The following is a 5,990-nucleotide window of genomic DNA, read 5'->3' as shown; positions in this document are numbered from 1 at the left end:
GGCCAGTGCCCTCCTCCCTGAAAACAAACTACAGCTTTCAAATGGTTCTCTCCAACAGCACCCGCCTGGGAAAAGAGGCAAGTCCCCAAAGTATAACAAATTCCATTCCAAAGTTCACATCATTTGACTGTCTGAAGAAAAAGGCTGGGAGTAGAATGCAGAAGGCAGCCCCAAAACACCAGATCGCCCCAGAATAGATGACTCTGGAGATGAATGAGGCAGGGAAAATCTTCAGTGAAAGCATCCAAGTCCAGACTGAGTTTCTGTAAAAGTGAGCAGTGAGGGAGGGATCTCAGCTCTGCTATCCTGACACTGCTTCCAGAGGTTTTACTCTTTCTCTTGCCCAAAAGCATTTAGCAGATAAATCTGCCCTGCAGATCTGTCATTGCCAGAAGTACCAAGAAAAGTTCAACTTGGTGCCAGAAAAATCTTGATAACTCCTGTGAAGGGGCGTGACTGCTGGCACTTCAAACAGAAGGCTATTGAACTTGAATATGTGGAAATTAAATAATTGTTTTACTTAAAAATTCCTTCATAAGGTGAAAATCATGTTCATTGTAGACAGTTCATATCTGACCCCATTCTTCCTCTAGAGGCTCCTGGCGCTTTCTGCTTCCAGGATCCTCCTACCTGGAGAGCTACAGTCTTTGCCAGTAGGACATAGATGCTCGCACAGAGTGGCTCATGCTGCCTGTGGTGAGTGTAATTCCAGATGCATCTGGCATTGGTTTCCTCTAGATATTCTTCTCCCTAAGGTCCCCTTTGCAGTGGTGACCTGGGTTCTTGGCAAGAAGTTGCTCACATGCTGCCAAAGCTGAGGGTGGAAACAGAAACAAACAAATCAAGAGCAAAAATGTCAATGGTACTTAGGGAGGTGGGGGAGGAGAGGCACTGTTTTAGGCTGAGCTTAGAGTCAATTCCAGCTTCTCAAGTCATCAAGGTCAGAGACTTAAGTGGCAGAGCAACAGGTGGCAGACATGGGTATGAGAGGAAAACACAGAGATGCTTCATAAGATTTTCAACTCCAATGATATAATCTACCCCCATTCAAACTTTTGAATAGGAAAAGATATACATATACAAATACATGACACATTTCAAAAGGTAAAAAAAAGGGTATATACTAAAACCAAACTCACTGCCACTGAGTCAATTCTGACTCAGTGACCCCCACTGGATTTCCAAGGCGGTAAATCTTTATGGGAGTAGATTGCCCCATCTTCCTTCCACAGAGCAGGTGGTGGGTTTGAACCACCAACCTTCTGGATAGCAGTCAAATGCCTTAAGCACTTTAAAAAGTAAATCTCCCTCCTACTTTTCCTCCACCTACCCAGAGTTCTCTTCCACAGACAGTTTCGAATTCTTCTAGAGATACTCTCTGCTTACACAAAGAAACCATAATTGTTCTTTTTCTCCTCCACTCCTGTAACAATAGTGATGGCATACTATGCACATTGTTTTTTTTTTCTTTTGCAGCTTTACATGTTTTTCTTTTAAAATACTTTGTTTTTTAGGTAAAATTACACAGCAACTTAGGTTGCCATTTAATAATTTTTATACAAATTATTCCGTGACTTTGGTTACAATTTTCACCATGTGTCAGCATTCTCATTTTTTCCATTCTGTTTCCACTGATCTAGCTTCCCTTTCCATCCATGCCTTCTCATCTTTGCTTTTGGGAAAATTTTTGCCACTTGGTCTTACATATAGTTTGACTGTTCAAGGGAGCATGTTACTGATAAACTTAAAAAAAAAAAAAAAAAAAAACAAACTCACTGCCATTGAATCTATTCTGATTCATAGCAACCCCCATTGGATTTCCAAGGCTGTAATCTTTGCAGAAGTAGACTGCCCCATCTACCTTCCACGAAGCAGTTGGTGGGTTTGAACCACTGACCTTCTGGTTAGCAGCCAAATACCTTATCCACTATGTCACTAGAGCTCCTAAGTGTTATTTATTTTTCAAACAGCTTAACAGAGTACAGTATCAGTACATAAAGAGGTCCCTCAGTCTTTACAGTGCAGCATTGCTCTTAACTGTATGAGTGGGTTATGACTGAGTTAACTGATCTCCTAACCTTGGACCTTGGCATTACCACTTTTTTGTGGAATGCTACACATGGAAAATGTTACAATGGATATCCATGTCCAGGCATAATTTAGTGCATAAAATGTACAGCAAATATATTTTCACAATCAATTCCTAGAAATGGAATTGCAGGGGAAAAGAAAATATGTATTTTTAATTTTGCAAGAGAGTGCCATATTTTCTAGATATCCTTCTAGCCTATCTCCCTACACTGGCTATTCATTTTCAAGTCTCTCTGGTAAACCATTTTGGCTTCACTCCAGTCACCTTCTGGCTCTGTTCTAATACATTTATAAGTTCCAGAAACTAAACAAACGAACACGTTACTGACTTCACCTTAAATTTTGTCCAGTGCTTTATAAAATTTAAGCCCTTTCACATTCTACCTCATTTGGTTATCCTACAACCTGTCAACATATATTATTTCCATTTTACAAATTAGCAAACTAAGACAGACAGACATGGATCCAGTTCTTGTGACTCCTCATGCTGTTCTCCCATTACACTCCCATATATCTGTTGTTGTTATGTGCCGTCAAGTCGGACCCGACTCATAGCAACCTCTCCTTGGGTTTGGGTTTCAACCGCCAGCCTTCTGGTTAGCAGTCAAGTGCCTTAGAGCTCTGGTAGCATAGTGCCTAAGGCACTTGACTGCTAACCAGAAGGCTGGCGGTTCAAACCCACCAGCCACTCCTCGGAAGGAAGGTTGGGCAATCCTACTTCCGTAGTGATACTGCCTCGGAAACCCAAGGAGGGGTCGCTATGAGTTGGGGCCGACTCGAGGGCAAATAACAACAACATCAGGCTGATAGGAACTCTGGTGGCACAGTGGTTAAAGCATTCGGCTCCTAACCAAAAGGCTGGTGGTTCAAACCCACTAGCTGCTCTGCAGAATAAAGATGAGGGAGTCTGCTTCTTCCATAAAGATTTATAGCCTTGGAGACCCTATGGGGCAGTTCTACTGTTCTATAGGGTCACTTATAAGCTGCAGTTGACTCGATGGCAGTGGGTTAATCTGGTTGGTGGTTCAAACCCACCAACCTCTCCATAGGAGAAAGATATGGCAGCCTGCTTCTGTAAAGATTTACAGTCATGGAAACTCTATTGGGCAGTTCTACTTTGTTCGAGTCACTATGAATTGTAATTGACTGTCAAAGGGTTTAGTTTTTCTAAAAAAATCTTTACTTAATTCTAACAACCACCCTATGGTGGAGTTATTATCATCATTGCCATTTACACTTGGAGAACCTGAGGCATTGAGGTCTAAGGAAGTTACCCAGGGTCACAAAGCTACCAAGTGGCAGAGGAGGAATTCCAACAAGTATATCTGACTCAGAGCCCATGCTCTTTAACTACTATGCTCTTCCATCTCTCCAACTACCTTGAAATAAATTAATATTTCCTTAATGCCAGGCCTGCTTTACAGAACTCTTGTGATCAGAGAAAAACCACAAGACAAATCAAGATTCACATGACAGAATTTGGTGTTCTTCTCAGAATCTTAGGTACAAACCTGCTCTGGCCAAACTGATCGAACGTACACGCCAGATTTCTAACTACATTCCAACAAACGTTAAGGAAGTTAGTTGTATTCCTGAGACACAATTAATTTAATTCCCTGATTCACTATACTCCTCAGGACTGTGTAGTCCCAGCCTAATTTAGGGCCATTATCTCCATATCACCCTTTCATCCCTGTCCACCTACCTCTACGCCCAGCATTTCCATGGAAAGACGGCAAAGAGGTAGCAAGAGCCCTCTGCCTCACTGGACAGTTTTGCTCACACTGGCCAAGGTCACCTCAAGTTCCACAAACCCAAGGTGACCGACAGTGGTCACTTTGACCCCTTACGCCAGAGTTTAAATCTCTCTTCTTTGGATTGCATTCAGCTGAGAATTCTCAAGGTTATTCTGGGTTCATGTCCCCAAAACACTGAAGTAAACACATTTAGCAATAAACTCGTTTCTTCACCTACTTCAGGAGTAGGCAAATTGTGACCCATGGACCAAATCCAGGTATGGCCTATTTTTATATGGCCCATGAGCTAAGAATGGTTTTTACAACTTTAAATAATTGTTAATTAAAAAGAAAACAAATATGTGACAGAGATCATGACCTGCAAAGCCTGAAATATTTATCATTTGTTCCTTAACAGAGCTTGCCAACTCGTGACCTTGTTGATCTTTTCTCCCCTCAGCTGTGGTGAACTCTCCCCTTGTTGTCTTGCCCCACCCCCTGGGTGCTTGTTTATGAGTGTCAGACTCCAGAGCAGAGAGCAGTAAACTAGTCAAACAAGTTAGCTGGCTAGCACTAAAAAATCCTAATAAAAATTCTTAGAAGTAGAGAGAAACAGCAAGCAAACTGTGGTTATCAAGCAAGCTTCCAGACATCTTGCTGGATTGGTAAAGCAAATCATTCAAGTCAATTCCAATTCATAGTGACCCCATGTGCTCTACAGGGTTTTTAATGGCTGATTTTTAGGAAGTAGATCACCAGGACATTCTTCCAAGGCACCTCTGGCTGGTCTTAACCTTCAACCTTTCGGTTAGCAGCTGAATGCATTAACTGTTCACACCACCCATAGACGCCATAGCCCCCTTAACACAGACTGCTGATCTCATAAAAGAGAAAATTGTCTATATCAGAACTCAATCCTGTTACTTCTGATCTCATTCAAACCACAACTGCTAGATAACTGCTCCTTTAGGAGAAAACATCCTTTTGCCTCAATTAAATATAACCAAGATCCATTAAGCATTAGGTAGCAAAAGTTATTTTAACTCCAAGAAATATATTTATTTATCCTCATAACTTCCACAGCTTGATTTCAGCCAAACTCACTGAAAATCATGTGCACAGTTCCCCTATGAGCCAAAACTGTCCAGAGAAAAACAGAAAAACCTACTAGTTCTGAGTCTTTTAGGAAGGAAGAAGGCTTCATCTTAGGAAGGGAACAGCACTCCCTGCTAAGCTGACTAAACTCAACCCACAGAACGGCAAATCTGGACCTTTGGGCCCCCAAATAACCAGTTTCCAAGGGTCTTCACAGCTATTCATCCAATAAATACTTACTAGTCACATATTATGTGCCAGACATCATGGTAAGTATTAGATACTCAGCAGAGAAAAAATATGCACAGACAAATATTAAGCAAATAAGCATAAACAAAGGTCACAATTTCAAATTTTGATGACTGTTAACAAGGAAAAAAAAAGAGTGCTGGAAGAGAAAATAACAGAGAATTTAATTTAAATCAGGGCACCTGTTACACATTCAACTGTGTCCTCTAAAAGGTATGTTGAAGTCTTAACCCTCGGTGAACCCCTCTGAGTATGACTTTATTTGGAAATAGTCATTGAAGATGAGGTCACACTGGAATAGGATGGGTCGTAACCCAAGCTATGTGGTATTCTTATAAAAGAGAAAAGACACCCAGAAAGAGAGGGAAGAAGACCATGTGAAGGTAGAGGCAGAAATTTAAATGCCAGTGATTGCTGGCCATCATCATAAACTAGGAGGAGACAGGAACAGATTCACCCGCAGAGCCTTCAGAAGGAATCAATATAGGTGACAGCCTGATTTTGCTTTTTTAGCTTCCAGAACTGTGAGACAATAAATTTGTTTTTATAAGTCACCTAATTTGTGATACCTTGTTATGGACAGCAGCCCTAGAAAACTAATGGTTTCTAAAACAATTCTGATCCAATCATAAGCTGTTTGGTAGAGATTATGATGACTCATAAGAAATCCCTGGGTGGCACAAATAGTTAAATGCTCAACTACTAACCAGAAGGTTGGTGGTTCAAGTCCATCCAGAGGCAACTCAGAAGAAAGACCCAACAATCTGCCTCAGAAAGGCCTTAAAAACCCTACGGAGTGCAATTCACATAGGGTCACGA

Source organism: Orycteropus afer, unplaced genomic scaffold (assembly GCF_000298275.1).
Source record: "Orycteropus afer afer isolate SDZICR_OR568_19922 unplaced genomic scaffold, OryAfe1.0 scaffold00024, whole genome shotgun sequence".
In the NCBI taxonomy this organism is placed as follows: domain Eukaryota; kingdom Metazoa; phylum Chordata; class Mammalia; order Tubulidentata; family Orycteropodidae; genus Orycteropus; species Orycteropus afer.
This window is presented reverse-complemented; position numbering follows the sequence as displayed.